This window comes from Panthera onca, chromosome A2 (genome assembly GCF_046562875.1).
Source record: "Panthera onca isolate mPanOnc1 chromosome A2, mPanOnc1 haplotype 2, whole genome shotgun sequence".
In the NCBI taxonomy this organism is placed as follows: domain Eukaryota; kingdom Metazoa; phylum Chordata; class Mammalia; order Carnivora; family Felidae; genus Panthera; species Panthera onca.
The window spans coordinates 39,702,679-39,728,932 of NC_138340.1; the positions used below are offsets into that span (position 1 = coordinate 39,702,679).

At 37.0% G+C, this 26,254-nt stretch overlaps 1 protein-coding gene and 1 pseudogene across 1 annotated transcript in view; both read right to left on the minus strand.

Annotated features, from left to right (window-relative positions):
- The window catches only part of RYBP (RING1 and YY1 binding protein), an 80,185-nt gene that overhangs the window by 47,914 nt on the left and 6,017 nt on the right, over positions 1-26,254 (minus strand). The window lies entirely within an intron of this gene.
- LOC132679970 (small nucleolar RNA SNORA62/SNORA6 family) lies at positions 19,573-19,729 on the minus strand (annotated as a pseudogene).

Genomic DNA, 26,254 nt, shown 5'->3' on the forward strand with positions numbered 1-26,254 from the left:
AAATAAACTGGTCTGTACTTGACACAACAAACCCAAAAGAATCCTTCCCCAACCTCTAATCAAGAGGACTTCATTGGTGAATTTCTACCAAAAATGTAACAACGAACTCTACGCACACTCTGGCAAAAGAAAAAGAACACTTTTCAATATTATAAAGCCAGCATTACTGAAACACCAAAATTAAAGACAACACAAGAAAACTATAGATCCATCTCTCAAGAATATGGAACCAAAACTCCTTAGCTAATTATTAGCATACTGAATCCAGCAATACCTAAAAAGGATAAATAACATGTGATGACCAAGTGAGTTTATACCATGAATGCAAAATTGTTTCAATATCTGAAAAATGAAGATAATTCACCATGTCAACATATTAAAGAAAAACTATATGATCATAATAATAAATGAGGTAAAAATGTATTGACAAAATTCAGCATCTATTCATAATAATTTTTAAAAAGCCAGCAAACGCAGTCTTCTGGTCAACATCTGGTGGGCCAGGAGTATGGAATAAGTGGGGAAAACAAATACAATTAGAAATTAAAAATAAAGAAAAGTACCACTTACAGTAGCATAAAAAATGAACTATTCAGGGATAAATCCAACAAAAGATGTACAAGATCTATATGCCACATTCTACAAAAAACAATGATGAGAGAATCAAAAATTTAACTGAACAGGAGAAATACTATGCTTGTGGATTAGAAAACTCATTATTGTTAAGTCAACTTTCCTGCAAATGATCTATAGTTATGATTTTCAATACAGTAGACACTTGTAACAGGACTATTTACATTTGAGTTAAATAAAATCCGGTAAAATTTAGAATCCATTTCCTCAGTCTAACTACTTTTCAAGTAGCCAAGTCACATGCTGTTAGTAACTACCACATACTGGACAGCATAGACAGAAAACATTACCATCGTCACACAAAGTTCTGGTGTTATTGGACAGTGCTGAGCTACAAATTCAGTGCAATCCAGTAAAAATCTCAGCAAATTTCACAGAAATGAGGATGGAAAAAGAGGACCTATTATACTCAAAAAAATTTTTTTCTGAAAAAGAAGTACCAAGTTTAAGGATAGATTTCATGATTTATGTTGACTTACAGTATTCAACAGTGTTGCTGGATTTTATGATTTATGTTGGCCTTACAGTATTTAAAAACACAGTGTGGTATTGGCAAAAGGAGAGTCCAGAAATATATACACACATTGAGGATCATCCGATTTTAAACAAAGACACCAACATAATTTGATAAAAAAAGGAGAGTCTTTCAACAAATGGTATAGAAAAAACTGGGATGTCCACAGGTAAAAATTAAGGACCTTAATCTATACTTTATCCATATATAAGAATTAAAAAGGCAAACACATTATTGAAAAATCTCAAAGTTACTATAAAACTTTTGAGAAAACATAAAGGAAAATCTTTAAGACCCCGTCTGTGCAAAGATTCCTTGGATAAAACATAAAAAAAAAAGAAACTGCAAAAGAAAAAAAATATTGAATTACAAAAAGTTAAAAATAAAAATCCTCTGAAACATAGCATCTCTCCAGTTTTATTGAGAACAAAAAGTTTAAGGTATGTAGCATGTGGCTTGATTTACACTTATTATAAAATGATAACCCCAAGTTTAGCTTAACACCCATCATCTCACAGAGATACAATAAAAAGGAAAAAACTCAAGGGGCGCGTGCGGCTCAGTTGGTTAAGCGTCCAACTTCGGTTCAGGTCATGATATTGCAGTTTGTGAGTTCGATCTCTGCGCCCAGCTCTGTGCTGTCAGCTTGGAGCCTAGAGCCCGCTTCCAATTCTGTGTCTGTCTGCCCCTTCCCTGCTCGTTCTCTGTCTCTCGCTCTCAAAAATAAACATTAAAAAATTAAAAAAAAAAAAAAAAGAAAAGAAAAAACTTGCTCCTCGTGGTGAGAACTCTTAGAATCCACTCTTTTAACAACTTTGCTATATGCTATACAGCAGTATTCATTATGGTCATAATGCTGTACATACATCCTTAGTATTTATCTATAAGTGGGCATTTCTACCTTTTGACCACCTTCCTCTTATTCTCTGCCCCCACTCCACCCTGAAAGACACCATCAAGAAAATGAAAAGCCACAGACTAGGAGGAAAAAATATGCAAAATACACATCTAATTAAAAAAAACTGTTATTTAGATTATACAAAAACCTCTAAAAGCTGAATAATAAACTACATACTTTAAAAATGGGCAAAAAAAAATCTGAAGTCATTTCCCCAGAGATATATGGGTGACTTACATAAACACATGACAAGAGATTTATCACTAGTCATTAAGGCAATGCAAACTAAAACTACGGTGAGATAACCACTAAGATGTATATTGGCTATTAAGGAAAAAAAAAAAAAACAAGTGGCAATGCTGAGTACTGAGGATGTACAGCGACAGGAATTTCTATAGTGTTGACGATGAAAAGCAAAATGGTATTTTTGGGGGGATGATGGGAATTTGTTCTTCTTAATCGTAATTACAAGTATAAGTGCATAAAAATTCACAGACCTATACACCCAAAAGGGTTACGCTTAATATGAATTACCTCAGTAAACCTGACCTGAAAAAAATTCTCCCTTTTCCAGTATTTTCTTTGAAATATTTTAAACACTTCAGTTTTCCAAATTCAATTCAAACTTTTCTAACACCTCTCCTCAATTACTTCTAAATGGCCTTCTGAAAGCCTCCTATAACCAGTTTGATCAAACCTTAACTCCACAAGGCAAGCAAATGTTCCGTATGACTAGACAATCTGGTTCCAATGCATATGATGTACAATTAATCAGAGAAGCTTCAAGAAGGAAAGACACGTAAAGCATTCCACCTGCACCCAAGTCCTACAGGTGCTCCAGTTATCTAAAAGAAAATCGTCAAGAGGAATAATCAAAGGAAAGGATTCTAAAAACAAAAGAAATCTTACAAAGGGAAAGGAAGTGCTCTGGATGCGATGGTCACAACAACAAAAAATCACCAACCCACACTCAGACATACCCCCTCACTGGGAGAAATCAGGTGGGCAGAAGAACAGAAACTATCAAAAGAAACCTAATGCTCACCCTGAATCACGTCATATCAAATTTCCCTGTCGTGGAAACCAAATCATAGGACTTCCAAGACAATATACAAGCATTGGAAGTCTAAGATAGTTAGAACAGTTAATGGACTATGCCACGGAGAACTTCACAGAAATGATTATGCAGAGGAAAGTAAGAGCTGGTAATTGAGAAAAAACAGTTGCTGAATTCATTATGAAATGCACATGTGCCTGCCATAGTTCCAAATCTTAAGTGTAAAGAAACCCTGAAATACAAAGCACTTAATACTGCATAGAATCCAGAGGAATACCTCTAATCATCTTCTTAACGCTTGCTTTGTCACAAAGACGGTACCATTTGTTGGGAAGAGGACAAATCTAGTCCAGAAGTCTAGGCCAGGTTCTATTACTACTAACCTGTTTCACAACTTAGGGTCAGTCCCTGAATCTCACTGGATTCTAGTTTTCCTGGATATAATGACTGGATAAAATTACCTCTATGAGGCCCATTCTAAAGACATTTTTCCATGGAGGAAGAACAGGAGCCTAGGGCAATCCAAAGAATTGTAGCTCTTCTTGGCCAGATATGGCTACAGCCATATGAATGTGGATTTAACACTATCTCATTTTGTAAAACTACATTATATATTTACCAGTAGCATATGGACTTCAGCAAAAAGCAAAACGCTGCCCTACAAACTCTAAGCACAATAAACATCTTCTACGTAGAGAGCAACACCAAGGCTCATCACAATCAAACTGCCAAAAGCCAGTGATAAAGGGAATCTTAAAAGCAACTAAAAACGCATTTTGTAGAGAAAGAAAGAAAAAAGAATGGCAGATTATTCATCAGAAGTGATGCAACCCAGAAGACAATGGAACAACATATATTTAAGGTACTTAAGGTACTTTAAGGTATTAAGGTACTTAGATAAAGAGGTCTGGGCGGCTCAGATGGTGAGCTTAGGTTCTGATCTCTGGGCTTGTGAGTTGGAGCGCCACTTCCGGCTCACTGCTGTCAGCATGGAGCCCGCTTAAGATCCTCTGTTCCCTTCTCTCTCTGCCCCTGCTGCTGCTGCTGCTCTCTCTCTCAAAAATAAATTTAAAACAACATTAAAAAAGATAATAAACTGAACCTAGAATTCTATATCCAACAAAAACATCTTTCAAAACAAGCACAAGAAATTGGAAGGCTCGTAGACCATCAGTGGTAATATAAAATGGTGCAGCCACTTTGGAAAACAGTGTGGTAAACTTCAAAATATTAAAGACTTATCAACTGTCCCAGCAATTCTAGGTATATACCCAAGAGAAATTAAAAGACATATCTATTGGGGCACCTGGGTGGCTCAAGCGTTGAGCGTCTGACTTCGGCTCAGGTCATGGTCTCACAGTTTGTGGGTTCGAGCCCCGCATCGGGCTCTGTGCTGACAGCTCAGAGCCTGGAGCCTGCTTCGGATTCTGGGTCTCCCTCTCTCTCTGCCCCTCCCCACTCACACTCTGTCTCCATCTCTCAAAGATGAATAAACATTAAAAAAAAAAAAAAAAAAGATGTTATCTATTAAAAATTGTATATGCTAATGTTTATAGCAGCATTCATAATGGCCAAAAAGGGGAAAATTCAAAATAACCAACTGGATAAACACAATGTGGTATATTATACAATATTATTTGGCTATAAATAGGAACGGGTACTGATACATGCTACAACATACATGCTGTTTCCAAGGTGAGCCTTGGAAACATGGCAGTGAAAGAACCCTGTCACAAAAGACCACATATATTATTTCATTTACACAAAATACCCCAAACCAGAAAGAGTGTATCAATGGTTCCCTAGAACTGGGGATGCCTGTGTGCAGTGGAGTGGGGATACCCTGGAGGGTGACAGCTTAAAAAGCACAGGATTCCTTTGGGGAGTAAGGAAATGAGGCCACAGTTCGTTATTCTGTGAATGTACTAAACACCAATGAACTGCACACTTTAAATAGATGAACTGTATGATACAGGAGTTGTATCTTTAAAAAAGCTGTTATAAGAAAAGCAAAAATTAAAACTTCTGAGAAATAAAACACAAATCAATCAATCACCCGCAGACCTCAGCTACAAGGAATGTTACACTAAGTCTTTCAGGCAGAAGGAAAATATTACCGCATGGAAATCTGGACCTAAACAAAGGAATGAAGAGCACCAGAAATGGTAAATATGTGGGAAAATACAAAAGACTTCTTCTGTTATACTTTGCAACCTCTTTAAAATATAATTGACTACATAAAAATGTTAATATATAATGGGAGATTACAACAGCAGTAACAGCAGAAAGGCAAGGTATAAGAGTGGTAGCATACTACTCTAAGATTCTTACATTACAGATGAACTTGAACACCACCAGTCTGAACTGCATGGGTTCAATTACAAGTGGGTTTTTTTTTTCCTCGAAAAACACAGTATCGTAAATGTATTTTCTCTGTTCTCTGATTGTGTTAGTATTTTTTTCCTTAGCTTACTTTATTGTAAGAATACGCTATATAATACATATACAAAATGTGTTGAGTGTTCGTGTTATTTGTATGGCTCCATATAAATAGTAAACCATCAGTAGTTAAGTTTTAGGGGAGTCAGAAATTATATGTGGATTTCAATTCCATATGGAGTCAGCACCTCTAACCCCCGTGTTGTTCGAAGGTCAACAGTATAGGTAAAAAAAAGTCTGTCAAGGACGCCGGGGTGACCTCAGTTAAGTGTCCTATCAGGATCTAGCCCCAGGTCATGATCTCAGGGTTCCTGAGTTCCGAATGCCACATCAGGCTCTGCGCTGACAGTGGAGAACCTGCTTGGGGTTCTTTCTCTCTCTGTCCCTCTTCCGCTTGGGCACAGGCATGCTTTCTCTCTCTTTCTCTAAATAAATAAGTAAGTAAGTAAGTAAGTAAGTATACTAAGGCAACAAATTAAACCAAAGACTTACAGGTAAGAATAAAGAATATAAACAGAAATTAAAAAAAAAAAAAACAAAAAAACACTCAACCAAGCCAAAGATGGCAGAAGAAAAGGGGAAGAAGATAGGTGGGAAAAATAGAAAACAAAAAGTAAGACAGTAGATTTAAAACCAATCATATCAATAATCACATTAAATGTAAATGATCTTTATTTAACTACAAAAATTTAATTATATCTGCCTGTAAGAAATCCATTTCAAAGATAAAGACAAAAGGGCATTTGGGTGGCTCAGTCGGTTAACCATCTGAGCCTTGATTTTGGCTCAGGTGATTGATTATCTCATGGTGTGCAAGTTTAGCCCCACACTGGGATTCATGCTGATAGTGAGGAGCCTGCTTGAGATTCTATCTTCCTCTTTCTCTACCCCTTCCCCACCTGCACACTTACACACACATGCACGTGCTCTCTCTCAAAATAAAGTAAAAAAAAAAAAAAAAAAAAGACACAATTATGGAAAAAGATAAGTCACGATAACCCTACTCATTTATTAAACCTCCTTGATATATGACAAAGGAGTATCAGAACAAAAAAACTTATCAGTGATAACGGTGATCCCATAATGACAAGGGCTCAATTCCTCAAGAAGACACAATTCTAATTATTTATGTATCTAATAAGAAAGTGGACATAATTAAATCAGAAGTCAAAAACAGAAGGGTAACTGGAAAAACCTCACGTTTGGAAACAAGGTGACAACTTGAAATCATGCATCAGCCAAAAGAGGGAGGGAAAATTATAAATCACTTTTAACGGAATGAAAACGAAATACAATAATATCAAATTGTATGGACTGTAACTAAAGAAACACTCAAAAGGGAAATTTATAGCATTAAAGGTCTATATCTGAAAAACAAAGTTCTCAAATCAATCACATCAAACTGACACCTTAAGAAACTAGGAATAGAAGAGTAAATGAAACTCAAAATACACAAAATAAAGACCAGATCAGGAATCAATGGAAAACATAAGAAAAACAATGGAACCAAAATCTTGTTGAGCTCAATAAAATTCTGATAAGCCAGACTCATCAGAAAAAGAAGACACAGGTCAACAGTAAGGAATAAGGTGACATCTCGATAGCTGCTACACATCTTAAAAGGATAATATGGGAATATTACCAACAGTTTTATTTCGGTAAAATGGACAAATTCCTACATTCCTTGAAAGGCACAAACTGCCAAAGCTCACTCAAGAAGAAACAAGTAATATCTCTATAAATTTTAAAGAAATTCAATTTGCATTTCAAACCTCCATAGACAAAACTCTAGGCTCAGACGGCTCCACTGGTGAATTCTACCAAACATTTAAAAAGACTTAATACTAATTCTACAGAAACCCCTCCCGAAAAATGAAAACGAAGAAGGAATTCCCAACTCATTCTATGAGACCCACATTAGTATGAATACAAAACCAACTACATGACAAGGTTAAGTAAACCACATACCAATGGCCTTCATGAGTGTAGGTGCAAATATTCTTAAAGAAAAAAAAAAAATCTAGGGGCACCTGGGTGGCTCAGATGGTTGAGTATCTGACTTTGGCTCAGGTCATGATCTCATGATTTGTGGGTTCGAGCCCTGCGTAGGACTCTGTGCTGACAGCTCAGAGTCTGGAGCCTGCTTTAGATTCTGTGTCTCCTTCTTTCTGCCACTCCCCTGGCTCATGCTCTGTTTCTGTCTCTCTCTCGCAAAAATAAACCAACATTTAAAAAACTTTTTTAAAAATCGAACACGGATTATTGCCAAGAACATAAATGTATCATGACAAAGTGGGCTTTTCCCCCAGGAATGCAAGGTTGGTTTAAAATTCCAAAAACCAACCAACGTAATTCGGCATTAAACATGAACAACTGTATGATCTTAACAAATGCAGGAGATGTAGAGCAGGGAAATGTACTTGACAAATCCAACATTCATTCCTTAATTAAAAACTCTTGGCAAAGTAGAAAAGAACTTCCTCAATCTACAAAAAAGTACAGCTAATACCATACTTAACGATAAAAGACTGAATTAAAACTCAAGAACAATGTAAGGATGTCCACTCTTTATAGTTTCTATTCAACACTATTCTGAAGAGGTAGTGTAGTAGGCAAGTAAAGAAAAATAAAAGACATCAAAACTGGAAAAGTAAAACTGTCTTAATTCACTGATAGGGTCATCTATAGAAAAAACTGCAAAATCCACAAAAGCTACAGAGGCAGTAAGTTTAGCAAAGATGCAGGAAACAAGACACACAAAAATAACTATTTGTATAAACCAGCTAAAAACAACCAGAAATTAAAATCTTTAAAGTAGAAACAGTTACATAGATAGCATCAAAAATGTGAAACACTTTGTGATGAATTTGACAAAAGATACCCAAGAATGAAACCCACAGAACGCCACTAAGAGAAGACCTAAATGGGAAACCCACACAGTTTTCAGAGATTGACTACTAAATCTAATGTGGTTAAGATGTCTGTTTTCTACAAATTCAATGCATCCCAATAAAAATCCCAGCAGGCTTGGGGCGCCTGGGTAGCTTTGTCAGTTAAGCGTCTGACTTCGGCTCAGGTCATGATCTCACAGTCCATGAGTTCGAGCCCCGCATCGGGCTCTGTGCTGACAGCCTGGAGCCTGCTTCAGATTCTGTGTCTCCCTCTCTCTCTGCCCCTCCCCCGCTCTCACTCTGTCTCTCTCAAAAATAAAAGTTAAAAAAAAATCTTTTAAAAATCCCAGCTTTTTTTGCAGAAACTGACAAGGTGATGTTAAAATTTATATGCAAATACAAAGGACCTAGAATAGCCAAAATAACTTTGAAATGAACAAAAGTGTATCTTAATACTCCCCAATTTCAAGAGCCTAACAAAAAAAAATGTTAAGACAGCACAGTACCAGTGTAAAGACAGAGATTGAGGGAACAAAACAGAGTCCAGAAAGTGACATGTATACAGTCCATTGATTTTCACCAAGATACCAAGCCAATTCAAATGAAGATATAATCTTTTCAATACAAGATCCTAGAATAACAGGATGGGCATATGTAAAAAACAAAACCAAAAGAAACCACCTAATTCACCCTTACAAATACGTATACAAGTATCAGCTCAAAACAGACTGAAGATCCAAATTTAAGAGTTAAAACTATAAAACTCCTAGAAGTAAAGACCTGAGAAAAGCTTGGTGACGTTGCGTTTGGCAGAGATTTCTTAGGTATGACACAAAAAGTAAAAGTTATAAGAGAAAAAAATCACAAATTGGACTTCATCTAAAACCAGTGTTCTTCAGAAGACTTTTAAAACATACACCTGAATCTAGAATAAAGAACTATCACAATTCAGTAAATCACACAACCCAATTTAAACATGGGTAGAAGATCTGGGGGAAAAAACCCACAAAAAAACCTTAAAATATACAGATGGCAAATAAGCACATGAAAACAACGATCAATGTTACTAGTTATCAGGAAAATACAAAACCACAATAAGAGACCTTCAAGCATCCTCTATCTGCCTAAACTTAAAAACACACAGATCAAGGTTGACAGAAATGGGGAGCAACACAAACTCACACACCGCTTTGGGAATTTAAAATACAAAGCCACCATGAAAAAACAGTTTGGCAGTTTGTTAAAACATTAAAAATACCCAGTGACTCCAGCGCTTAACCCAAGAGAAATGAAAGCATATAGGTGTACACCAAGACTTGTTTGGAAATGTACAGAGCAGCTTTATTTGTACTGGCTAGAAACTGGAAACGCAAATGTCCATCAACAGGTGGATAAACAAGTAGAACAGGTGTACAATGGAATATTATTCAGCAATAAAAAGGAAAAAATATGGACAAATCTCAAAATAAGTACGCTGATTCAAAGAAACCAAAGGAAAACCAAAAAGTATATGTTGTAGGATCACATGTATACAAAATTCAAGAAAACGCATACTAATGTGTAGTTGCAGAAAGCAGATTAGTGGTTGACTGGGAACAGAAAAGGGTAGGAGGAATTACCAAAGGGCAAGAGGAAATTTTTAGAGATGACAGATAATTATTTCACTTGTGGTGGTTTCTCCAGGTTCTTCTTTAAACACGAAGTTTCTTACAGGCCAATTATATTTTAATAAAGTTAAAAAATTAAGCCCAGATGACAAGATGTTGTGCTTTTTCTCCTGATTACAATACTTTTTAGTTTTTCCTAAATAATAGAGGATTTAGTAATACAGAGTAATAGAGAAATTATACATTAGTGTATAAATTAATGTTTTCTTGTTCATCACTTTTTTAAAATCAGGACATCAAATCTAGTTGTTCGGTACTATTTGATAATGTATTACAGAAATGCTACAAATACATCTGTTTTTTGTAAAGTAAAGTATTTCTCACTAGCTTGTAAGTATTTTCAAAATGCTCTATCTTCCTTCCCAGTAATTTTAATTGGCAAATAAGCCTAACATTTTAGCTGTAAATTTAGTATCAATACCATCATTACCATTACACAAACTCACCCCATAAATTATAACATGCATCTCTTCAGAAACAATCTGTACCACCACAGTTTTCACCAAGGCATAAAGTGGTTTTCCTGATGGCTGGAAGAGTTGATAAATCCAGCTTGTTTACAACTTCATGTAATTTTGGGGTCACTATGTTATTTCTTATATTGCCTATATAGTAGAGTAAAATCCTATTCTTCTTCCCGATCTCTACACCAGTATCTAGTCCGAAAGTTTTTAGGCCCAGCACAAGAAAAGATATGAAAGGCAAAAATCACAGCCAGGCTAAGTTTACTTAAAGGTCAATTACCTAGCTGGTTCTTTCTTGCTTATGGCATGTAAGTTTTCATGGGGCTAGACACAGGGAGAGATGGGACTTCTTTCACTACTTTTGAATCCCTGAGTCTTGAAAAGCCAGAGGTAAGGAAAGAAAGTAAGCCAACTCTCATTTACCAGAAGTCTTGCTTTTTTCAATTCCAGGGCTAGGGTTTGTTTGTTTGTTTGTTTGGGGGGGATGGGGTAGGGTGGTGGTAAAAAGGTTTAAACTACTAATTAAAATGAATTTTCAGGTTAGATGAGGAAAATCCAAATCACGTAAGACAAGTGGAAACTGGCACTAATTGCTCCGCATTCATCATTCTCAGGCTGTTTTTTGCTGCAAAGCAGATGCAAAGGAAGCCAACAAGATCGCTTTCTTGAGTCTAAATACAGCCAGTCGCAAGAATTAAAAATATGTTCATTCATATACAATAAATGGTATTCCATAACTTACAACAAATACTTGCTTAACTGAAGATCCAATTAGAATCCTCAAGAACGGACCTGTAGAAAAAGTCTGATTTATCTGCAGACTACAAATATTCTAACTCAAAAGGGCAATCCATCAGTCCAAAAGTCTGTTCTTGAAAGAAAAAAATATATATATACATATATATATCACACAAGAAAACCACATTCTGTATCTTACTTTGTGCAACCCTGATGGATTTACTCAATTACATCAAGGTAAGAGTTTTACAATGAAAGATTAAGGAGCAGACACCACCAGGAAGTCAAAGTTACAAGTTTAGCTCAAACCTCTTTCCTCAAAAATCTGACTCATTAGCACTAGACTTAGCAAAGTTAAAATGACACAGAAATATCCAAGATATGTTTGTCATTATGTAGAATTTGAAAGATTTTTACACTTCACCACACTGCCTATTATTAAGACTTTGGAAACACTACTATAAATTTAAGTTCCACTATATAAATAAGACACTTGAAAAAGTAAAGAGTTACCAAAATAAATAAATAAATAAGTAAACAAAAGTAAAGAGTTACAATAAAACTCTCATTTCTAAAGCCCTATTTCATATAAAACTAGACAGCCTGGATAAAGGAAAGAGGACTAGGAAAAGATAATTAGGACCTATTTACTTGACAAGATCAATGAACTGGAAACAAAACAAAATTCTGGTGATTACAAAACATAACTGAAAGAGTGAAGACTATACTGGTCACTGAGAAAAACAAGGAAATATCCTTATACAATTTTCTGTGCATGTTATGAATAAAATTACATCTGAAAATATACCTTTCAAAACAAAAGGATCACAAAGATTCATCGAGTTACCATTAGCTGGTTTAACTAATAGGATTAAGCCAAACACTAAATTTAGCAAAAGTTCCCGAGCTAGGGATCAACATGGTTGCTGTGTACTAAATTTATTCATGCTTATATAGAACATTTCCTGTTTGTAAATGCTTTTAAAACTAGGTATGGACTTTCTAAGTTTGCATGTAACCTCTTTTTAGAAGCCAACTCTGCAGTTCGGCATTAGTCTCTATTTTCACTGGGTATTTGTTTATTCCCAAAGTCGTGTTCCAGTAATTAAATGCATATTAATAGCTAACAGGTTAACTGAAAATGTAAAATTCTCTTTTTACAAAAACATTCCAATTCATCAGAAGTAACTTCTTTCATGAAATTCATTAGGTCAATGAGTTTTAAAAATACTGATAAACAATTAAGAGGCTTCATTTATAAAATAGAACCAACTGAAAGGGAAAGCTCATATAGGACTTCCACTCTGAAAATAATAGGTAAAATACCAATATCTGTATTATATTAACGAGTTCAAAAAATTCTCCAACCCATCTCTTGAAAACCCCTTGCTAAGAGAATTCCACCCATTCTGAGTCCTACTGAGCTTCAAAATTTCTAAGAAAAACAGACTTCATGACTTGGTCAATTTTAATCCTATCCTCCTTTAAACCATATTGCATCTAGACCAGGCTAGCCACTGTTTTACAAACCTTTCAAGATAGCTGTTGCTAAAACCTTAAGCCAGCAAGCAGAGAACAGAACGGAATTTAAGAGAAAGGTATTTTTTAGTTCTCCTGAGAAGGAGAACCTTTTTAAAAAAGACACTGGTTCACAAGAATTCTATTTTGGGGTGCCTGGGTGGCTCAGTCAGTTAAGCATCCAATTCTTGCTTTCAGTCCAGGTCATGATCTCCAGGTCCATGAGTTGGAGCCTCATATCCTGCTCTTTGCTGACAGTGCAGACAGAGCCTTCTCTCTTTCTTCCTCTGTCCCTCCCATGTCTCTCTCTTTCAAAATAAATAAATAAACTTTTAAAAAATTCTATTTTGCAATAAATTGTAGTCTCAGCTGTGAGCAGAAAAGCAAGTATGAGTTTGAAAGGGAGATAATGAAGGAACCTATCTTAAGAATAATACTATGCAAAGAGTAAAAATTCTATAGAAACTAGAGAGAAAGTAAACAAATGTGGGTAGTATTTCCAAGTCATTTACCGAGTGATTTTTTTTTGAAAGGACATAACCTATGTGCACAAAGGGTTAACCAATATGACATTATTTTAAAAAGGAAACATTTTACACTAGAGATTGGAGAATGGATTACACTTGAAAAGGAACACCTAAGAGTACAAAGCTGCAGCAAAGTAAGATCCTGCCTCTGAAGACTGAGTAACAGTCACTGTCCCTGCCCATGAGGGCTTCAAATTTATATTTGGGGCAACAAATGTTAACAAGAAATTCTGGTGCAAAATAACGATGTGCTGCTAGAGAAATACACAAAGTTCTTCTATGATCACAGAAAAAAAGAATCAAGAGAGGTTTCCCAAAAGAGTTGACATGAGCTGGGTCTTACCATGCAAAGGTGGTGTTTACTGTTTACTTTACCAAGTAACAGTAATAAGGTAAGAGTCTTCAGGCACTGTCACAAAGAACATGCTGAAGGAACACTTAAGTTTGACCAGAAGGTGCATGGTAAGAACAGGCAAACATGAGCGGGTGGGTAGGACAGTGCCAGCCCAGGCTGGGCCTTGCACATGACGTTTAAGGAGACAAGGCAATACCTCCCTGGGCAATCAGGCAGCAACCAAGTATTCTAAGCAGACAAGCTACATGATCTAGGTGTTTTCTAGAGAGATCACTGACTACCTGGCCGACCAAGGCTACTGCAATAGTCCAGGTGCAAGTCTGGACTAGAGAGGCTTGCAATTAATGAAGTTCACAATGAAATAATGAGGACCTGAAGTGAGGTGGTAGCAACAGGAATACAGGAGAAATAGAGTAACAGAATTTGATACCTGGCTGCTACAGGTGGGTGTCTTAAAATGATGTCTACAGAGGCGCCTGGGGGGCTCGGTTGGGCGTCCGACTCTTGGTTTCGGCTCAGGTCATGATCTCACGGTCCATGAGTTCAAGAGAGCCCACATTGGGCTCTGCGCTGACAGCGTGGAGCCTGTTTGGGATTCTATCTCTCCCTCTCTCTCTGCCCCTTCCCCCCCAAAAGTAAATAAACTTAAAAAAAAAAATGATGTCTACAGATTGGTGGCTATATAGGTGGCAATGCCATCTTCAGAGGAAAACTAAATAGAAACAATATAAATGTGGAGTTGGAAAAGATCTGAGTCACGTGCAACTGTGCTATGTAAACTCAGGTTGGGAATGTAAACTCTAAGCCTCATTTCATTATCTGAAATGGAGATATATATCATAAATTTAAAGCGATGAAATGAGACAATGCATGAAATGGGCTTAATATAGTGCCTACTATACATTAAATGCCCATTAAATGTTGGCCCTTATCAGCATAATTATTAGGTAGGTTGGGGCCAGGTTACTGATGAAACCTTCAATGAGCTGTGTCCCACACGTCTTCCTGTTACCTAATGAAGCTCGTTCTACGTCTTACAGTTACAGTACCTAACTCACTCAATTACGGTTTGTTCAATAAATGCTAAGCATAAAAAAGTGTAGGGGCACCTGGGTGGCTCGGTCGGTTAAGCGTCCGACTTTGGCTCAGGTCATGATCTTGTGATGGTTCACGAATTCGGTTAAGCGTCCGACTTTGGCTCAGGTCATGATCTTGTGATGGTTCGCGAATTCGAGTCCCGCGTTGGGCTCTGTGCTGACAACTCAGAGTCTGGAGCCTGCTTCCGATTCTGTGTCTCCCTCTCTCTGCTCCTCCCCCACTCATGCTCTCTCTCGCTCTCTCCCTCTCTCAAAAATAAATAAAGCTTAAAAAAAATCTTTTTAAAAAGTGCAAATTACTCCTGCTGTATTAGAACCAAGCTTTGCCTTGAGGCAGGACCCAGGATTAACTATTGCAGAAATACAAACTTTGTAAAAATAAGAAACAGAGAGAAGCATCAGAGTCATTCTTTTAATTAAAAGATATAACAAAGACTACCACTAGGACTGCAGCACACCTGTCTGTAGTTAAAACGCCTTCCACACCAATGTTTTGACAGAAAGCCTGTATCTTAAGGATCCTTAATAGGAGATTAACTGAATCTAGTTTTGGTCAGTCTGAAAGTTTAATTTTTTAGACCGGGAAAAACAGAACAAAGATTTTTAAGTCCACAAATGAAGGATTTCAAAATAAAAACACTAACTATATCTTAAATAAGGAAACTTCAGCTATACATACTCTTGCCAAAAAATTTTAACACATAAAGCCTTCCTATTCCTATTCAAATTCTGAAATATACAAATATCTACGGACATTATCTTGGAATAGAGGAGTGAGACATTACAAATAAATTATTTTCCATATACTTTTAAACAAGTAATTTGGCATCATGGTATTTAAGTCATTTCATTATTATAAACTGCCAAAACTGACACAAATCACAGAATTTTACAACTGGAGGAGACACAGAAATCATCTAGTTCTGCAAATTTCAGGGAACTTCAATTTAGTGCAACTCAGTTTAAAATCCCAATCTGTTATCTGTACATACATAATGTCTTACAATGTGTTATTTTTAAAGCTTTCATTCACAACTGCAGTAAGCAGAAAACTGTGTATAGTGAAACTTCTAAGACATCCTAAGACTCTTTGAAACATAATTCCACCAAATTTCAGTCTGTGTGGACAGCCAAATTCCACAATCCTCATAACCTTCCAATAAAGAAAAAAACAAAACCAAACACTAATTGCAGAATTTCATGTTGCTAAGATTCACCTAGATCAGAAGTAAGTTCTCCGTATAGAATTCTGATGGGTTTTTTGTACATGATTTATAGGTTGGGTAGACCAGAGACGAGGCATTGTCAGGCACATCCTGCGGGGCCAAAAACAAAAACAAAGGGCAGAGAAAAAATCAGGGGGCAAAGAACACTACCTACCCACCTCCCCGTATTATTTATCACTCCAGTCCTGAGCATCAAAATGTAATTCCCCTTCTTATAAATTCACTTCAATGATGCACACCAAAAGTACATGTCAGGATAAGCTGACAGTTTACGGTCATACATTTTGTCCCAGAGTACACAACAAATTACATGTCCTGTGAGTGACTTCTTTAATTTTCTTAACTGGAGGAAAAAACCACAAATAAAGACAGCAGTACATACCAGGATAGCAGAATGTACATAACAGAACACAGATGCTGAACGTCTAATGATATGTGTGCTCCATCAGACCCTGCTCAGGAGACAGATACCTTCCACTGCACCACTGCCTTGGGAGAGTCAATAATTCACAAACTCACTGCTGCTTCTGACCACTGATTTTAATGGTGGCATGGCATGTTCTTTCAAAGAATTGTGTAATTTTCTGAAGGAGTCAAGCGATGAACAGTACTTCAAAGGTGATTTTATGGCAGTCAGCACATACTGCATATTCTCGGCCCATTTTTATGGGCCTATTTGATCAAGAGACAGACTGAAAAACATCACAACAAGCAAAATAAATCACCCAATCTATACAGGCTTATGGTAACTTTTTACATCATAGGTGATATGATTAACCTAATAATCTCAGGATAATTCTAAGCAAAGTAGCTATTCAGCAAACATTATATTATGGCCCTTTTCTAATTTTAACGGCCCTGGAAAAGGGTGACATGTTCTCCCGTGAGATGGCAAAGGTGAAGGGAAAGAATTAAAAGAATGCAGTTAAAATACTTTGGTACTATATTAATTTGTCCATTTAATTATGTCACATTTCTATTTCTTCCATTCTACTAACTGGGTAGGAAATCAAGTAAGTTACTTCACTTGTCTGAGCCCCAACTTCCTTAACTGTGGAAGCTGGAATAACAACTTTATCTCAGGATTGCTTTGAGGATTACATTGGGAAAACGGACATAAAAAAGGTATGGAAAATGTAAAGTGCTATGCAAATATAAAGTATTTGAATATATCATCTTAAGATTTACAGTCTAAATGTTCAAGTGCCTGGTGCAATACACTCTACATGAGTGCTCAAACATTTGTCCATTTATTCAATCATCATTTAAAACTTAGGTCCCAAAAATTCAATTCTGGAACACAAAGACCACCTCATGTACTACTTATGTATTTTTCAGTAGTAACATTAAGAAATCAGTTTTGCCTAGGGGCACCTGGGTGGCTCAGGTGGTTAAACGTCCAACTTCAGCTCAGGTCATGATCTCACGGCTTCTGAGTTCAAGCCCCATGTTGGGGTCTGTGCTGACAGCTCAGAGCCTGGAACCTCTTTTGGATTCTGTGTCCCTCTATCGCGCTGCTTCTCCCCCACTCATACTCTGTCTCTCTCTCTCTCTCAAGAATAAATGAAACATTAAAAAAAAAATTAAAAAAAAAAGAAATCAGTTGTGCCTTTAGAATGAGTCATTCGATCCAATCCAATCCAATCCAATAGGTTTTTGGGTTTTTTTGTTTTGTTGTTGTTTTTCTTTTTTAACAATATGTATTCTGTGCTAGGTCCTGCGCCAAGTTGCTACATACAGTAACTCACTCATTTAGTACTTATAATACCCCTGTGGAGAAGTTACCATCCACAAATGAAAAACAAAAGCACAAGTTTAAGTAACATGGCCAAGGACATAAGGTTAGCAAATGACAGAGCTGGTGTTAGTTGAACTTAGGTAGGACACCAAAACCTTGGCTCTCAACTACTACTACTAACTCTCCAATATGGTAGCCACATGTGGCTACTGGGCACTTGAAAGCTGGCCAGTCTGAACTCAACTGTGCTGTAATTACAAAATGCACACCAGACTGCAAAGACCTAGTATGATAAAAAGAACACAGAAAGTCTTACTGCAATTTTATGTTGATTACATGCTGAAGCGGTAGTATTTTAGATAAAACAGATTAAACAAAATAAATTCTTAAAATTATTTTCACCTGCTTGTCACTCTCTCACTGTGGCTAGCAAAGTTTAAAATTTCATGTGGCTTGCAATGCATATACTTACATTGGACAGCACTGATTCAGAACATCATACAAAACATTTCTAATACAAAAAGCACAAAAGAGCTTTAAATTTACAAACACAACATGTTTTAGAGTACAAATATACTCTTCAATCTCAGCTAATAGCTGTTTTAATACTAAATCAGTGTAACCAATATAAAAAAAACCTTTATATAATCTCTTAATGTGAATTATTATTTAAATTTTATTCCAGAATTAGATTTTTTAAATTTCCCATTATGAAAATTGCTTTTTCCAACTGCAAAAGTGGTATCAACTCATCTATACTATAGAAATTATAGAAAAGCACACACACAAAAGAATCCATCATCTTACCAGTCAGAATATTTTAATCATTACTTCCAGGTATATATATCAAATGATATGAAATACTGAAGTGCGATCATATGGTTTAATCATTTTGAAACTCGCTTTTTTTCTAATATATTACGAACATTTCCTTTTAGTACATATTCTTTCTAAAACTTAACTTTTTATTTTGAAATAGTTAGATACACAGGATGTTGCAAAAATAGTATGAGGTCCCATATAACTTTCATCCAGTTTCCATACAGGGTCGCATCTTCTGGATTATATATAGTACAACATCAAAACCAAGAAACTGGGCACTGGCATGCGTGCGTGTGTGTGTGTGTGTGCATGCGCAGTTCCATGCCACCTTTTCACAAGTGTAGATTCATGTAACCACCAACACAGTCAAGATTAGATTTCATCAACACACAACTTTGTCTTGCTACCTCTTTACCCATCTTCCTCCTTTCCCACCAGCCCTAACCCTTGGCAACAACTAATCTAATTTTGTTATTACAAAAATGTTAATGGGCTCCTAGGGTATGTGATCTTCAGAGATTGGCTTTTTTCACTCAGCATCAGATAACTGAAATTGGTGCCAGTTGTTCTATTTATCAAGAATTTGTTCCTCCTTAATTGCTAAATAGTATTCCACATGGTATGGATGTACCATTCGTCTACTGAAGGACATTTATATTATTTCCAGTTTTAGGCTATTACAAATAAAGCTGCCGTGAACATTTGTGAGCAGGTTTTGTGTGAACTTAAGTTTACATTTCTCTGGGACAAATGCCCAGGAATGCAACTAGTAAGTCATACAAGTAAGTATATGGTTGATTTTGCAATAAACTGCCAAACTATTTTTCAGAGCGGTTTTACCATTTTACATTCCCACCACAAATGTATAAAAGACCTCCAAACATTTTTTGAGCTACAAAATATTTACTGATATTCCATAGTTTTTTTTTTTTAATAATTCGCTGCTGATTCCCATGTAGGTAATTTTCTTCTTTTTTTTTTTTTTTAAACTTGTAGCAAGAATTACTACTATCAAACTCCACTTACTGGGCCAGAGACCCTTGTGGTATTAGGGAAAGACTTGCCCCTCAGGTAGCACACTACCTACATTTGTGAGTTTATCATCCAGTCATTTTGTTACAATACTGATGTAATTAATATGTTTACACAAATATTTTTACATGCAGATCACACAAATTCCTAGAAGGTGAATTGTTTGGTCTCAGGGTACAAATATTATTATTTTTAAAATGCAACACCCAGTGTTCGTCCCAACTACTGCCTTCCTCAGTGCCCATCACCCACTTTCCCCTCTCCCCCACCCCCAATCCACCCTCAGTTTGTTCTCTGTATTTAAGAGTCTCTTATGGTTTGCCTCCCTCCGTCTCTGTAACTATTTTTTCCCTTTCTCTTCCCCCATGGTCTCTTCTTTTAAGTTTCTCAAGATCCATATATAAGTGAAAAGATAGGATATCTGTCTTTCTCTGACTTATTTCACTTAGCATGACACCCTCCAGTTCCATCCATGTTGCTACAAATGGCATGATTTCATTCTTTCTCATTGCCAAGTAGTATTCCATTATATATATAAACAACATCTTCTTTATCCATTCATCAGCGGATGGACATTTAGGCTCTTTCCGTAATTTGGCTATTGTTGAAAGCACTGCTACAAACACTGGGGTACATGTGCCCGTATGCATCAGCACTCCTGTTATCTCACGGTACAAATATTAAAGGCATGATATCAACTGCCATAATGGCCTTCAGAAAATTTAAATCAACTTACTCAGCCACCAAGTATCTGTGAGAACACCCAATTCTTGATAGACCCACCAAAAAATTTTTAATCTTTAAAATGAGATTTCCCAAAAATGCTTTTTTGTATTTATTTAACTAATGGGAAGGTGATACATTTCTGTTTCCTGACTTAATTTGTGGTTCTTTTATAAACTACCTATTTGTGTTCTTTGCCAACATTTTACTGAAATGCGGGTTTACTATAAAACTTAGTTCTATCGTATGTTGCAAAGAAATAGCTTAAAATACGTGTATCTGAAATTCAACGCACGTGTTAATAGTGCAAGACAATATCTGATTTTACAATGAAAAAAAGATGCAAGTTTAGTTGATATGACTCCCCAATTTATTTGTAAGTATTCCTATATTACATACAATGTACTGGTTAAAAAAAAAAATCATCTCCAATGCCAATTCTAGATTAAAAACATGGCTCGGCTGGTTAAGCGTCCAACTCTTGGTTTCAGCCCAGGTCATGACCTCAAGTTTGTCAGTTCAAGCCCTGCAAAGGGCTCTGCATGGACAGTGCAGAGCCTGCTTGGAATTCTCTCTCTCTCTCTGCCCCTCCCTTGCGTGTGCATTCTCTCTCTCCTGCTCTCTCTCTCAAAATAAGTAAATAAAACAGTATAGAGCTGTGGTCTTCTAATAAAAGTTAAAATAAATAAATAAAAACATGAATGTTGATCAATTCTCTTAAATTCACTCTGAAATGCCAAGACATAAATTTTCTACAGCAAACGTCAAGAACTATCTCCAGCTTCATTAAAAAACATGGCTGGCTTCTCTTTAGGAGAATTTAAGGTCATCCAACCAGTGCTTCTCAAAAGTGCTTCCCAGACCAGCACAGCAGTATCAACATCACCTAGGACCTTCTAAGAAATGCAAATTCACAGGCCCTACCCCAGACCTACTCAATATAAATCCAGGGGGTCAGGAAAGGAACAGGGAATCTAGCAATGTGTTTCAACAAGCTTTCAGGTGATTCTGATACATAGTGAAGTTTGAGAATCACCACTGTCAACAAATTTAATATAAAAACATGGAATCTCGATTGCCTTGTATCCATATTCTTTTAAATGGAGGACTTGGGCAAAGTTAATCAGGCCACAGATATTACAAATTCATTGAGAGATTTTCATTCTTCCCCAAATTAAAACAATCCAGAAAGAAAACTGTAAACTGAATGTTAGCTTTATTTCCTGCAAAAAGGAATCCTAAAAACCATGAAGTGTTCACAAAAAATTTCTCTTAGAAGAAACATCCAAAATGAACCATATAAACTAACAGGTCGCAATATGTGTCTTTCAAACCAGAAACTCAACTAGTTTTGTACCATACACTGCCTGACTTTCCCACTCCTACGTCAACTATTCCCTACCACACTTTGACAATTCAGTGAACTAGCATATTAGATCACACCTGGAAAACTAGTTACTCAAATATTTGTGGTCCAGTAAACAAATAAATTGGTCAATAAATAAAAATAATTCTGCAAGGCAGTATATAGGTGACCCTTGTTTTTCTGTTTTGTCCCCAAAGTTTCTGTAGTAACTATGTATTACCACCTTCACGACGAAAATAAAGGAAAATCGTGACTGTAACTAATGATACAGGAGATGAACCTATTAAACACCCATATTATTAATTTTACCAATGTACTGATAATCTTTCCTTCCTTTATCTGTATGATTAAAAAATTTACATGATGCTGGTAAACAGAATTCCAGCCTTCAAGTTCATTACAGTTCGCAATTAGAACTGAATATATATCCTAAGTATTAACCCAGTTACAAAGTTGTGTTACTATGGTAATTATTTTCTATCCACCTGGTTAAGTGTCCATCTCTCTTCAAGTAAGACTTCAGATGTGTTTGTTAGGCTTGGACAATCCAAGTATCCCAACCTCCAGGCAACAAAGAACGGTCCAAGAGCTGGGCAAGTGACAGGGGTCCTGATTCCTGCAGCTGACTCCGAGTTCAAATTATGTAAACCAGCAAAACTGTTTTGTTTTGACTTAAGGTTAGTTTGAGCTGAATTCTTCGTTCTTGAAACCTCGAATATTCCAGCAGCACTTAGGACATGAACAACTTTTAAAGGAATGTTTTGTAAAAGAATGAGTGCATAAACCTTATAACCTACATATGAAATGATATCTTCTTAGAAAGCAGTAACCAAGTTTGTTTTCTCCTTAACTAACCAGCATGTACTAAGTTTTAAGATCCAATATGTGGTGATGAAACTGGCTACATCACCTTTCATTTCTTCTCCCTCCCAAAGGCTACTTCATCTTAAATTGTACTGCTAATGCTCTTAAATGATAAAGTTTTGAGCAAGGTTTTTCTTTTTACATATCCCTTCCACCAGTTTATTTCCTAACCAAAGGATAATTTAAATGGTTTTCAAAGTAGACAGGAGAGGGAAAGGAGAACAGTAATATCTAATCCTATTTAAAAATTAAAATTGCACCTGTTTACCTTGTGATTTCAACTATCCATGATTTCTGAGTAACACTGCAGTTTATTTGCATTGCATTCACTGAGAATTCATCTTTGGCACAACAGTCTGTGTCAATCACTGTTTCAGCATGCAACTGAAATTGAAGCTAAATAAATGAAGTGAATGAGTCAAGACTTCAACGGAAGTAATTAACCCAAATTACTCAACAGAACAGTAATACACACTATGTAGAAGGTACAACTACCAACTTATAGGTATGTTAACACAACAGAACTTATACAAGGGACAGTGTAACATCAACAACACCCAACATGTTTTGAGTCTATTTTTAGACTGCCTTTAGGTGCCAGCTCTCACGCACACCCATCTAGTTCCTTAAAATTGGTTTTGCACAACATGACTGATCCTCGGCCCCAGTGTCAGACTTTCATGACTCTGGGCTGCTTAAGTAACCAAATGGGCAACCAAAAAGAAGATTAAGAATCGCCACGGTTATTTTTTAGGTAAATGTGCTAATGCTCTGAAGCTCCAAACCACTCCAGGAAGTACTTTAAATGAACTGCCTACAGCCTCCAAGGCTGAAGTTCTGTGTTTAATTTCTAGTACACGTTTAGAAAAACAAACCCAGAAAAACAGGAATACTACTTTTAAGGACACACTTTATCAAGAAAACTTTCCGCTAAATCAATGAATTACCCACACAAGATGCAAGACTAATGTGAAAGCATATCTATTACTCAGAACCCTTAGCTGGGACAGTTTTAAAGGGAACTCCTCTTGAAACTCCTAGACTTCATTTATTCTATATACACTTACTGAAACCCTGGCAACTGCCAGGCACTGGACTAGATTTTCAAAGAAAATAAAGCTGTGAAAAGAAATGATCCTGCCCTCAAAAAAGGTGAAAACCTAACAGAGGTGATCAAATAAAAATTCTGTTCAAGTGTTACAATGAAGTATACATGATTTGAAGGGTGAGGCAATCAAATAAAAACACTTCAAGCGTTACAATGAGGGGTACCTGACCGGAGAGTGATGGAAAAGTTTCCTGAGACGTCTAGAAGGACAGACAGAAGACAGGCAGGACACAGAAGGAAGGAAAAGCATTTCAGAAGAAAATCCAGAGGAAAGGAATGTGTGAAGGTACGGAAATGAGAGATCACCGTCCGTGCGTAGAAAATAAGCAGTTTGGCATGAAACACACACATGCTGTATGTGGAGGGCAGATGGGTGTGAGGTAGCAGGCAGTCGGCTTCCAGAAATCCTAAAGGAACATGAAAAGATTAACCCAGAAGCCCCTCGTGATGATCAGCATTTAGACTTATCTTAAAGGCAATAAATACTAGGAGAGAATTGAAGTTGACCAGGTGGAACGGCCTCAAAACAACTTGGATTTGATCGTCATGGGTATGCACGCATGAGAGCAGGGATATGTATGGTTACTACATAGTATCTGCGAATTACCAGCCAGCCGGGAGAAGTTGAAAGGTATGGATGACATCTCGAGTGAGAGAAAAGCTTAAAAGGAGGTAGAGGGAACAAAGAACTTCTTTAAGCCTGTACAACAAACTCTGCATCAGTCACAGAATCATACAGTCCTCATTCAAATCTCAGATTCAGTGAAGCCTTCCCCAATGTACCCACACAGACTACCTCTACCACGGACTCATTCATTCCACGCATACCGTCACTGGGTGCTTTACACCACTGAAGATGTTACCTAACCTTTTCAACATGGTTGTTGGGGGTCCCTCAAAGGACGAATTTTCTGTTTACTTAACCAATGACTTGAAATATTATAAATGACTTATGAACACAACTGGATGTGAGGCAGTTTACTCCCTTTACGATCTGCAGGAAGTTCCACACACCAGGTTTTATCCTCTCACCTAATGTGTCAATTTACACCAGCTGAAAGAAGACAGCTGGGTTCAAGTATGTAGGTAATAGAAATCAAGAAGAGACCCTATCGCCAGAACGTCTCTAAGGGTCTACATGTAAAAAGCAGAGTTCCAGGGGCGCCTGGGCGGCTCAGTAGATTAAGCGTCCGACTTCAGCTCAGGCCATGATCTCACCGGCTCTGAGTTCCAGCCTGGAGACTGCCTTGGACTCTGTGTGTCCCTCTCTTTCCACACCTCCCCCACTCACGCTCTTTCTCTCTCAAAAATAAAATTAATAAAAAAAAAACCTGAGTTCCAATATACTCTTAGGATAAAACAGCACTGATAAAATAAACAAGAACCACACAATAATATGGATGAATCTCAAAAACCCAGACCCAAGGGCACCTGGGTGGCTCAGTCAGGTTAGCATCTAACTCTTCGTTTCGGCTCAGGCCATGATCTCATGGTTTCATGGGTTCGAGCCCCGCATCCGGCTCTGTGCTGGTAGTGCAGAAGTGCACACAACCATAGGACTCCACTCATAAAGATCAGAGACATGCAGAACTCCTCTGCAGCATTACAAATCAGGACAGTGGCTAAAGTGACTGTCAAGAGTGTAAGATGGGCTCTGGGGTCCTGGCAATCTTCTGTTTCTGGGTGCAAGTTACACGGATGTGTTCACCTTGGGAAAGCTCGTCAAGTCTTATTATTATGATTTGTGCACTTCTCTCTATATATACTATCGTTCAAAAAGCTTACTTAAGGGGCGCCTGGGTGGCGCAGTCGGTTAAGCGTCCGACTTCAGCCAGGTCACGATCTCGCGGTCCGTGAGTTCGAGCCCCGCGTCAGGCTCTGGGCTGATGGCTCGGAGCCTGGAGCCTGTTTCTGATTCTGTGTCTCCCTCTCTCTCTGCCCCTCCCCCGTTCATGCTCTGTCTCTCTCTGTCCCAAAAATAAATAAAAAACGTTGAAAAAAAAAAAAATTTTTCAAAAAGCTTACTTAAAAATAAACAGGTAAATGGCTCCCAGCTGACTCAGTCAGTGGGGCATGCAACTTGATCTTGGGGTTGTGAGTTTGAGCCCCAAGATGGGTGTGACTACTTAATTTATTTTTAAGATTTCATTTTTTAACAGGTAAAAAAAAAAAAGAGCAACACTCATGATGGGGAGGATAAAGAGGTCACAAAGGAAAAAAGCCCTAGTGATGGAGCCAAAGAGAAAATGAGAGCCAGAAAGACTAGAATGTTTTAGTTCAAGCCGTAAAGGAGACATTTAGAGATCCACTATTACCTAAAGTACTAATGAACTGAATTAGTGCCAGCAACTTCCTCAAGTAGCTGTAGTTTACCAAAATAGTTTTTATTAGTCTTGGAATTTCTTCGGTATTTACAGAAGCACAGGACAAATGTATGCCACATGAATAATACATAACTGAATCCATTCAAACCTCCTATCCCAGTAACTAACAGGATATACTAACAAGTTTGCTGGCCTGGCTTCAATACGTGACATGCAACTAAGGAAAAGTTGAGTAGCCTGTGCACAAAGGTTC